Consider the following 12,618-nt stretch of genomic DNA (forward strand, 5'->3'; position numbering starts at 1 on the left):
GGCAAACTGGTGGTTCCTGAGACGACCTCAGACCTCACTGCTTCTCATGCAGCTTCTAAAGTTTTTGTTTTGATTTTGCTCTGCATAAGCTCCCCCAGAGTGTCCTTACATGTTGTGAAGCAATGTGATCAAACACTGGATTACTGCTCATTAACACAGCAGAGAACCCACAAGGCTGTGGTTAGGACTTAATGGGCATTTTCAGTTTCATCTCCTCCACAATGTGTGTTTAAGTTGCTGCTTGCACAGCCTCGGGCTCAGTTCTTCCTCTGGTGTCTTAATTGCAATTTCATCAAGAATTTAAAGCCATGTAGCCTTCCCTATTCTTGTCACTGTCACTCTAAACTAGCCACCGGCAGGGACTTCAAGGGTATTTTAAGCAGCTATTGTGTATCAGAAGCGGCTTGGGAAAGACTTACTTTCATCATTGTACTGCTGGACCTCCTCTTCCCCCCTTGGAGTCGATCCTTCTCTCACTCTCTTTTTCATGGCTTTATCACTCAAAGACTCAAGCAGCTCAGCAGAATGTAAATGAATAAGAGCTGTGAGATGGTGAGAGAAGAAAAAGGTTGTGACTAAAACGGCATGTGCACATCAGCATGGGGACTTTCACAAGCACTGCTCTTTTATTTGCTTTGGTAAGACGTGGAAGAAAATTTCACATTACAGATTCATCAGCCCTGACCATGACGAATCAGAACTGTGGCACGCTGAGCTGTGTTTCCATGTGTGCAAGCATGGGCAGTATTACTTCCACAGTTAGCTGAATAATGTGTATTCTCTCCCCACATGGATATATTCTCCTTAGGCCCACAACAACTGTCCACATAAACCTTTCTACCTCACTAAGACACTGCTTTCACTTCTTTTGTCCTTGCTCTGTTTGTCGTTCTCTCACACTCTCACAAACAATGACTCATGGATAAAAACACAAAAAAGTGAGACAACTGACACGCTGCTGCACTAATAACAACAGGCACGTGCGCGCAAGTGTAACACAAAACAAAAGAGAAGAACTGCAGGATATGATTATCTATTTAATTTCTAAATATGCTCTCTAATGAAATTATTCCGTATCTGCATTCATCTGTGTTGAAAACATACAAACATATGTGGCAAAATCTGGTTTTGACCCTGTCAATATGTCTTAATATGAATGATAGCAATCATTGGCAGCCATCTATCAGGCCAGACCATATGTAGCTTTGGGTGGGGAGGGAATGAGGGCTTACCACAAAGCCTGCCTTATCCGCTGGTATTACAGTCTCTAAGAAAGGATTTAGTCTTTAATTCTTGATTAGATAGAATTTTCTCCACAGTGTGCAAGTGCAGTGATACACCAAGCTCAGATAACCTGCCCAATTGGGAAAGTGTGTTTGCAAGTCCTCTGGCATTGTTCCCTCTCTGAGAGACACACACATGCACACTTAGACACACATCAACCCAGGACCCCTGCGTGCCATCCCATTTAGCTGCTGGGCTTTTAACACATTGTGATAGAGCTATTATTAGGAGCAATGGATTATCAATCAGGAATTAATCCTGACTGATGTGCTTGACCCAACTGGAAAAGGACCACACTCGTTGCTTCACTGTTCATCTGTGTTCTCATTTGTTTTCTTCAGGAGCTGACAAGAGAGATGAGATGTTTTTTTCTGTTTTGTGCTCAAACTTTTGCCAGCTCCTGCTTCTCAGGACACGAGGCGCTCGCTGAGGGAGGCACTGGTCTGTCTAGCTAATTCATTCAATCATCTTCCTCTCCTTCGTCTCTTTGCCTGACTGGCTGCTGAGCTGACTTGACTCCCTGGATGGTTGGCTCCCTTTCTCACTGGACTCTCACTGGCAGTTCGCTCACACGCTGCGCGAGCTTCGCTGAGGCAGGGGTGGAGAGAGACAGCTGGGCTGCTCCGTGTTTGGAAAGTGGGATCTTTGCTAGATTTCTCTTTGTGCCTGGTTTGGTGGAGTATTAGATGAGAGCAGGGAAAATCTGTGCCTACCTGTCCTTCAGCGCAGACCACTGACTGTCACTACTGTGCTGCATCCATGACTTTACATACCTGGCTGGTGTATGGGTTTGGATTTATATTGGTTTGGACACTCTGCTTTGCACGAGGTAGGTAGGATGTATTCTTTGGTATGAAAATATGTGTTATGGGTCTTTTAGAGAAAAGGACCAAATGAGCAATGTGTGTTTGTGTCTGTGGGTTGAGATAGAGGTGGGGGTGGAGGTGTGTGTTTGTGTGTGTGTGGTTGGGGGGGGGGGGGGGGGGGCATGCCCTAAGTCCTAGTAATAGCCCAGATACAATAATCTTCACTTAAAACAGTCTTTTCCATTCAAAGTAATCAAAGACATGATTGCCAGTGATAGAAAAAATCCTCTATATATACTGCAGGATTTAATAAATACAGCAAAAGTATTGTTAATATTAATTTTATGCATCTGCAAAACATTAAAATAACACAAACAGCAATAATAATAAAACAAACAGCTCGATCAAAATTTAGACCGAAAGCAGAGCACATCACATTAATATGGTGAACAAGTGTGTTTCGAGCTGATTCCAGTTAATATAAATTTGTTCTGCTCGTAATTGACCTGGGAGTTAAAATCTATGCCTCCAAACAATAGGTAACATCCATAAAAGGCTAAATGAATTTCCCTGTAGAGCAATAGCAATTGACCTGACTCAGTTTGGCAAGAACCTTTGTGTCAGTGACTGCCAGGCAAACAGAAAGTGTAGCGCTCTGAGACATCGTTTTGCTTTGTTTTATCCAAGTAAGACATATGCCGCTATCAACTTCAGACGCAGGGTTGAATTCACCTCCTGTGCAGATTATTGAGTTGTTGTTTATCAATATTGGCATCCGTGAAATGCACAGATATGTCAAAACAACTGCATATGCACACTTCCACTTATAAATGATAGCATTTCTGGAATATAAAACCACAAAAGCACACCATTTATCACCTATTGTGTATTATAATGCTTGACTATAGCCATCATCCTTCACTTAGTTCTTTTTAATGTGTTTACAGTGCATTAAAAGATCATTTTGAGCACTCCTTTATCTCAGAGCTGCTGAGAAAGGGGAAAAAAACAACTCCACATAATGAAACAGAGAGGCAATAGTCTCTACTGCTTTTAATCCCTGTGTCTCTTTCTTATTAAACTAATTCTTATATAAAATCCATGAAGCTCATAGTAATATATGGCAACAACATGGCTGAGTTTTTACATGATGACAGATAACAAATGTGGTGCTTGCATGTGCTTGAAACTAATGAATGAATAAAATTGGATTCGGGTCACAAAAGATTCAGAGTTAATCAGCATTTGCAATGCATACTGGGAGAGGAGCGTGTGTATACTCATATAATAAACTGCACCGTATCGTGGGAGCTGAATGTCGTTCTAATATGGCCTCATTATGCTGACAAATGCTCATATAGGGCAGCTTTTTAATGTTTCATGAGAGCTGTGTGTAACATCTCAGCACATTGGACAGTTAAATCAGGTTATTTGCCAGATGTAAATGACTATTTCATTGCTTTCATTTCCACAGCCATTACTTCACTCTAATGAAATACTGCAGTATTTATGTGAGCTTTCACTACCACCAACAGGGGAATATGACACATCCCCTACAGACTGGCACATGCTCTGTGTCCCTGCGAGGCTTTACATTGATTCCAGCAGATTTCTAAAGTGATTTTTGTAAGAGCATTTGCCTGGGATTAGTTTACTCCTGAAAGCTCCATGAGAGCTTTTGGTGGGCTATTTAACGGCACAGGGCAGCAAGAGGCTGGCGTCCGCTCTCTGCCCACTCTGAGTCCACAGGGCTGCACAGATAAAGAGAGAGGATTGGTTTCAGCCAAAGCTGATCTTCCATCTTGTGTGTACAGGATTTGGGAGGTCAGGCGCAGGTATGTGAGGGGTCTGAATTCATGGGCAATCCCTTTAAGCTCTGGTGGATTTGTTCTGGTTAGGCTTAGCCTCACTTTCTTAGAAGAGTTAGGCATTTCTGATGAGAGACAATTACACGGGAAAGGGAGGACGTTAAAGATGAAAGAATTGGTTGAGGAGCTTTATTTATTCAAAGAAATACTTCTATAAATTCCACTCTATTGCAATCAGTTCAACTGAAATGTATTTGTATGGCCCAATATTACACATGGAAATCCAAAGGGCTTCACAGGCATAAAAAACATGCAAGAAAAATAGGTGGCTCTGTCTAAATATTAAAAAAGACATTTTAACAAATAAACAACCCGTCATAAATATAAACATGCCCCCAACCCACAGACACACACACACACACTATTATTTAAACAGTCCATATATAAAAAATAAATAATACATGAAATCCCATAAAACAGAGAAATGTGAAAAAGATTCAAACTTGGAAGTAAAGGGCCAATAAGATATGAAAACTGTGGAGAGGAAAAAAAACTCTGTATCTGCCAGATTACTGAAGGCATGGCTGTGGAGTGGTATTATTATTAAGAGGAAGCTGTTGTTAAATGCCAGATTTAAAAAGGTGTGTTTAGAAGATTTTCTTGAAAATATCCAGAGTTTGTCTCCCTAATACAGGGAGTGCAGAATTATTAGGCAAATGAGTATTTTGTCCACATCATCCTCTTCATGTATGTTGTCTTACTCCAAGCTGTATAGGCTTGAAAGCCTACTACCAATTAAGCATATTAGATGATGTGCATCTCTGTAATGAGAAGGGGTGTGGTCTAATGACATCAACACCCTATATCAGGTGTGCATAATTATTAGGCAACTTCCTTTCCTTTGGCAAAATGGGTCAAAAGAAGGACTTGACAGGCTCAGAAAAGTCAAAAATAGTGAGATATCTTGCAGAGGGATGCAGCAGTCTCAAAATTGCAAAGCTTCTGAAGCGTGATCATCGAACAATCAAGCGTTTCATTCAAAATAGTCAACAGGGTCGCAAGAAGCATGTGGAAAAACCAAGGCGCCAAATAACTGCCCATGAACTGAGAAAAGTCAAGCGTGCAGCTGCCAAGATGCCACTTGCCACCAGTTTGGCCATATTTCAGAGCTGCAACATCACTGGAGTGCCCAAAAGCACAAGGTGTGCAATACTCAGACACATGGCCAAGGTAAGAAAGGCTGAAAGACGACCACCACTGAACAAGACACACAAGCTGAAACGTCAAGACTGAGCCAAGAAATATCTCAAGACTGGTTTTTCTAAGGTTTTATGGACTGATGAAATGAGAGTGAGTCTTGATGGGCCAGATGGATGGGCCGGTGGCTGGATTGGTAAAGGGCAGAGAGCTCCAGTCCGACTCAGACGCCAGCAAGGTGGAGGTGGAGTACTGGTTTGGGCTGGTATCATCAAAGATGAGCTTGTGGGGCCTTTTCGGGTTGAGGATGGAGTCAAGCTCAACTCCCAGTCCTACTGCCAGTTTCTGGAAGACACCTTCTTCAAGCAGTGGTACAGGAAGAAGTCTGCATCCTTCAAGAAAAACATGATTTCCATGCAGGACAATGCTCCATCACACGCGTCCAAGTACTCCACAGCGTGGCTGGCAAGAAAGGGTATAAAAGAAGAAAAACTAATGACATGGCCTCCTTGTTCACCTGATCTGAACCCCATTGAGAACCTGTGGTCCATCATCAAATGTGAGATTTACAAGGAGGGAAAACAGTACACCTCTCTGAACAGTGTCTGGGAGGCTGTGGTTGCTGCTGCACGCAATGTTGATGGTGAACAGATCAAAACACTGACAGGATCCATGGATGGCAGGCTTTTGAGTGTCCTTGCAAAGAAAGGTGGCTATATTGGTCGCTGATTTGTTTTTGTTTTGTTTTTGAATGTCAGAAATGTATATTTGTGAATGTGGAGATGTTATATTGGTTTCACTGGTAAAAATAAATAATTGAAATGGGTATATATTTGTTTTTTGTTAAGTTGCCTAATAATTATGCACAGTAATAGTCACCTGCACACACAGATATCCCCCTAAAATAGCTAAAACTAAACACAAACTAAAAACTACTTCCAAAAACATTCAGCTTTGATATTAATGAGTTTTTTGGGTTCATTGAGAACATGGTTGTTGTTCAATAATAAAATTATTCCTCAAAAATACAACTTGCCTAATAATTCTGCACTCCCTGTATTTTGAGGTAGGCTGATCAAGAGTTTAGGGCTTAAACTTTTCTCTTTGAAGAGTTGGATACCTAACAATTTAACAGAGGAGGATCTAGGAGGGCAAGTTGGGACATAAAGTGTCAGACATGTAAGATGATCCAAGACCATTAAAGATTTTACATACAAGTACGAGTATTCTAAAATCAGCTCCATAGGATACTGGGAGTCAGTGTGGCTTTGCTATGACTGGACTGATGTGCTCCCTGTTATTGATTTTCATTAATATCCTTGCAGCAGAATCCTGGACAAGCTCGATAAAATCAGTGGCAGCTTCTCTTTTAGTAACATAAGTGGTGGTGGGGCCAGAGCATTTTTTATATAACCCTCAGTTGATTAAAAAAAAAAACTGCAATAGCTGTAAAAAATAATTTCTTATTAATCATGGATAAAGTACAATTAATTATTAAAATGTCTCAGTGTGGGAGCAACAACTGTGGAGAAATGTTCCCACAAAAGGTTACTGGATGTAACTTCTGTGTGTGTCAAACTAAAGGGCCTTGCTATTTGTTACACTTCAGTGAGCCCCACCCACCAGCTCCACCCTTTAGTATGTGAACTCATTCTGAAAGCTGATTATGTTTACTGATAAATCTCTCATTCTTATGTGTCAGTTAAAAATGCAAAATAAATAGCACAACCTAATGTTGTTTTACCCCATGCCATGTTTTTACCCCATGCCTTCTTTGTTATAACTTCCACTACTTTTAGTCAGTTGAATGGTAAACTTGACTAAGAGATCACAAGCGTTACGTAGGAATCTTGGTCGCATGCATCTCATGAAATAACACGTTAGCTAGTGCTTGAAGTGAAGAATTGGTTCAAATTTTGCTCATTTTCAGTTTAAATGAATGCAAATGCATCATTACAACTCCCATAAAGATAGAACATACAAATCAGAGTCAGTGAAGATGTCACTTGTGTAGATTTGGATGCTAGTTAAAGTAAAAATATCACCACTGCTAACACTGAAGGTGGTTTATGCATTCAGGATCGAACAGCCTTTAAAATAAAAAGGCCTGGCAGTTATGTTTAGCTAATATTCAAACCAACTCAGCGGACTTAGTTTATAATAGATTAGTAAACAACAGGAAGCCAAGAAATCCAATGACGTCATGCACCAAGAGCAAAGTTAAATGTGTCAGACATTCATAAATCTGAATTCTCTCAGGGATGAAACTGTGTTATGACAATCAAAGGGTTGACAAATGCATGTAACTACCATGAAAAGTAATACTGTCCACCTTTCTTCCACTTCTGTACTGTTTTCCACACAGTACAGTACAGGAGTATAATTTAGACAGATAAGTATATTATTTTCAAATCTATTCACATCTTCCTTTTTATATATAAGTGACATTTTGAAACCACAAAAATAACAATAAGAGCATATGGTGATGGTGCTAAGTAGGTCTACCAGTAAAAACACTGGGTTCTCTGGATGCCACACACACAATATGTGTGAGCTGATAAGACTAATACGCTCTTCCATCATCTAAGCAATTTAATTCCATAATAATAGCTCTTCTATCAGTACATTTTCCCCATGATCTCAGTACTAGTAAAGCACTCAAACACTGTATTTATTGTTCTATGCTTTCCTTGCAGTCCATAGTCTGCAGTGCTATGGCTGTAACATCATCCAGGGCCAGAGGTATGTTGACGTGGGCTGCTCCAACCCAGAGGTCATCACCTGCCCCCACTCTCACAAAGGCTTCAAACATCGTTTCTGCATCAAGACAGAGAGCAGTGAGTGCTTAATGATTATCTTCCTTTTCTCTTTATCCTTTAACACAGTGAGTTAATGCGCTTGTGCGTGATATTTCTTTGGAGAATATTTATGGGGTAGCAGATTATAAAATCATGACGAATTGACTCTGGCGTACCGCTGGACATTGGCGTAATCGTTTTTAATCATACTTTCATGTAAATGTTCTTTGTTCGCTGATGTGAATATTTGACTTGTCCCAGCGCAGAGGATAGTTACATAACTCTGCTGTAGTGTGCTTTGCTGACCAAATTGTAACTCATTCATTGTTTCATGTTAAGGCAAACTGGGTGTTGATGGTAAAATGGATACATTCGTAGAAGTGTGGGCAATTCAGACCTTTTTTGTTTTGTTCTGTTTTTGATTTTTTGTTTTTTGCTTGACATCTGAAGAAACCTCTCCTACCCAAAAGCCTGATGAGGCACCTTTTTCCATTGGCTCAGAGAAACAGCAAGCTCAGACAAGCTCTGATAACAGCCTGACAGACACAGTATGACAGGCATTTTGTCAGAATCTTGTAGCTGTGTCTTGGTAGTAAACTGGGGCTGGACAGGCTGCTAATCTTCCTGTGACCCCGTCCAAAGCAAATCAAACAGATGCTCCTGAAGTTCTGTAAGAGTCTTAGATTTTTTGGTGCCCTTTATCCTCATATCCCCAAGACATCTGCCCTTAACCCCCAACAAGTTCGGTGTTCCTTCCTCTGAGTTATAACAGAAATAAAGAAGAGGAAAATATCCAATATTGTTATTGTGTGATATTAAAATGAGTGCTGAGGTAATTTAACTGTTAAAAAACATCATCGTTGCCAAAATTTGATAGTGCTCACTTACTGTAAGCCACAACTTTCAGGAGACACCGTAATGCTTGTTATTAATTAGCATTCAACATATGCAAAGACAGTTAACCCCTAGTTGAAGCATGTTTTAGTATTTAAAGTATTTCATATAAACAGCAGATTGACTATTAGCCAGGTTAATCTTTTCATGCTGCCCCGACTGATCTCCGACGTGATCACTCTGTTTGCGTTTAGATAAATAACAACTGCTTCGCCATCTGGGGAAGTTAGTTTGCTGTTTGTCTTTTAAGAGATGTTGACTGGTGCTAATCAAGAAGGTGATGAGTGAGGAAATGAAAGAAATGCTGAAAATGCATTGCTGATCAGAAGAACTAGCAAACTAAAAATATGCATCAATACATTTTGAATTAAAAACATATTGTTACACCCCGGCCTAGGCAACCGGGGTGCAACGTAGAAAAACAAAGATACGGAAAATAAAACCACGAAGGCCCTCCACCAAAATCCCAAAACGAAGGTGTCTCAAACGAAAATATTAACAAACCCATTCACAACTATTTACAACAGACTATTTATTTACAACAAACACACCAAACTATTTACAACACGGGGGAGATCGCGACCATGACACACTGAAACACAGGGTTTAAATACATAGAGGGAGCAATCAGGAAAATGGACAACAGGAGGGAAACACAGCTGGGGCAAATTAGAACTGACGAGACAGGGAAACGTAAACTGAAAACACTAAGATAACACAGACTTTCAAAGTAAAACAGGAAACACATAACAGTCACGCCAAAAACAACACACCGACAACACCGAAACGTAACAGTTCCCCCCACCCAAAAATCAAACATTTAACACCAAGTGAAAAAGTTTGATCCAGACAGACGAAGCCGATGAAGGCTGGAGCGGTCCCACTGACCCTCCAGCAGACGACGAAGGCTGGAGCGGTCCCACGGACCCTCCAGCGAAGGCGGATGAAGGCTGGAGCAGTCCCACGGACCCTCCAGCGAAGGCGGATGAAGGCTGGAGCGGTCCCACGGACCCTCCAGCAACGACAAAGGCTGGGGCGGTCCCCGGACCCCCCAGCGAAGGCAATCCCGGACGAGCCCCCATATGTTACACCCCGGCCTAGGCAACCGGGGTGCAACGTAGAAAAACAAAGATACGGAAAATAAAACCACGAAGGCCCTCCACCAAAATCCCAAAACGAAGGTGTCTCAAACGAAAATATTAACAAACCCATTCACAACTATTTACAACAGACTATTTATTTACAACAAACACACCAAACTATTTACAACACGGGGGAGATCGCGACCATGACACACTGAAACACAGGGTTTAAATACATAGAGGGAGCAATCAGGAAAATGGACAACAGGAGGGAAACACAGCTGGGGCAAATTAGAACTGACGAGACAGGGAAACGTAAACTGAAAACACTAAGATAACACAGACTTTCAAAGTAAAACAGGAAACACATAACAGTCACGCCAAAAACAACACACCGACAACACCGAAACGTAACAATATATAAAATGCCTAAAAAAAAAAACCTTTGGGACCCTCAAGGCAAAGTGGTTGAACTGCATACCAAATGAAGTCCCTGAGCAGATTACAAGTAACAAAAATCCTGACAGCTTACAATTTTTTGTTTGACGCTTTCAAGAAGGAATTTTTTTCACCTTCAAAATAGATAAAGCAAACACTTTGAGTAAAATGAAACTGAAATATATAAAATTTCAGTTACATTTAGGTTACATTTCACTGCATGTTATACTTGTATAACTATGCATGTGACGAATAAAGAACCTTGAATCTTGAATCAAAGGCTTATTCGTTCAAATATTTAATCTTTAAGGAAAATGTGCTTGGTATAAACTGAATATATGCCAAAGGGTAGCTGTGCGGTAGGCTGGGAACAGACCAAAATGCAGAGGACTGACAACAACAAGATAGGGAAATGATGAAAACGGAGCACTTAAGTACACACAGGCAGTAATAAGGCAAAGTGGAGACACCAGGTGACACAGCTGAACTGAATCTGAGATAGGAGGAAGCAAAACGAGGGACTGTCAAAATAAAACAGGAAACATAACAATGAGACAGAGACAAAGACATACAAACTTGACACAGGTAAACAAACACAGAGACGTGACTAACTGGGATGAAAGACTAACTTGACACAAGTAAAGAGGGAGACCAGACAGAGACACACAGAGGTAGGCTACTAACATCAACCAAGGAACAGAACTAGAAACATAACAAAACTCAAAAGTGCTGGGAAACAAAACAAAGGAAGAAATAATATAGACCTCTAACTTAAATCACTTCTTAAATCCTCAAAATAAATCTTGACTCCACAAATCTCAAAGCACTGGATCGTCGACCCAGGAACCATGACAATGTAATACGAGTCAAGTAAATTTCACTTGACCAGATTCCATCAAATGTAACATTTTACATTTTAATTGTGTAACGCTATTAAATTAGTTATAGTCAGAATTTTGGGGCAAACATCTTGGAGTATTTGTGCATATTTAAGAACATAAGTCTTTTCTTAGTTATTATCAAATAATACACCACATATATGCCAGATTCCAAACTGTGATGATGTTTTTATTCACGACTACAAAATGTACTCTTTCTCAGCTGTGTAGGCATATCCCGTGGAGATCTCTAAATGTCTTCCTCATTATACACTTGCAGTATTTAATGCTTACTTTTGCTTTTTTTCCTGCTGAGCCAAACACCAGCTAATCACTCTTATCTGACTGACTGACTGACTGACTGACTGTCTCTCCCTTCTGTCCCTGCAGCGGCCCTGGGTATCGTCCTGACAAGTGGTTGCGCTACATCCAGACACTGCCAGCAACAAGAACTGCCAGGGGTGCGAATCCACTGTTGTGGCTCAGACCTATGTAACAGCACCCCCTTCTGGCATCCCAGCACACTCCACTATATCTGTGCACTGCTCACCCTGTTACTGCTAAGGATGTGGTTGTGATGTGAAATAACTCTCAAGAGAAACATAAAATCAGTGGCCTCTTTTCATAGCTGCTCATGTGTATGACTGAATTGGGGGATTTTTGCTCAGTATGGCTTTATTGGTATGCACCTTTAAATTGTGGTGTTCACATTGCTTGGACTTACAGTCAGAGGGGTGGCAAAAATAACCTTGTAAATAAAAAATAATGGTGAAGCAGCTTGCAGCCATCAGTGAATTTATGTCCACATCCACTTACTGAACCTTAAAGTATGGAATATTATGGAAGTGAGTAATGACACTTTGTATGAGCAAAGCAGTAACACACTGACTTCAGTTGAATTCACTTGTACAGGAAGACAGTCATTTCCTTCCTTGGTTAAAGTGTTCACTATCATTTTTAAGATAACATTTTTGTGTGGTGTCCTCTGTGAACTCACAGGCTATTCATATTGAATTGTTTTATAATGTTATTATTAGTTGGGAACGCACACTGCATGTGGTTCTTCTGTCTATGTTTGTAAAAAAAAACATTGTTCAGTGACAGCATGTAATATTGTGGAAAACATATTAAAATGTTTGATATTTTTCAAAAGAAAATGGGTTTGAACTTTGGTAGTTTATTTTTGTGTATATAGTCTGAACTTGCGTCAAATCATTTTCTTCTACTTGTTACATTCACCCTGTCTTTGGACTGTGGGAGGAAGTCGACGTACCCAAAGAGAACCCACGGAAGCAAGGTGAGAACATGCAAACTCCTCACAAGGCCCAAGTCAGCTGCTGGATTCAAACGCAGGACCTTCTTGCTGTGATGCCACAGTGCCATCCACTGCACCATTGTGCTGATCAGAATAATCAGAGCAAAAATTAAAAGAG

General features: G+C 40.6%; 1 long non-coding RNA gene across 1 annotated transcript; it reads left to right on the plus strand.

The window, feature by feature from the left end:
* The first annotated feature begins 1,548 nt into the window (after nt 1–1,548).
* LOC145430026 (uncharacterized) lies at nt 1,549–12,342 on the plus strand. The gene is made up of 3 exons (XR_013910399.1): nt 1,549–2,113; nt 7,792–7,932; nt 11,576–12,342. It is a non-coding gene; the product is annotated as an uncharacterized LOC145430026 (long non-coding RNA).
* The last annotated feature ends 276 nt before the right edge of the window (nt 12,343–12,618 follow it).

Source organism: Astatotilapia calliptera, chromosome 7 (genome assembly GCF_964374335.1).
Source record: "Astatotilapia calliptera chromosome 7, fAstCal68.1, whole genome shotgun sequence".
Taxonomy (NCBI): Eukaryota; Metazoa; Chordata; class Actinopteri; order Cichliformes; family Cichlidae; genus Astatotilapia; species Astatotilapia calliptera.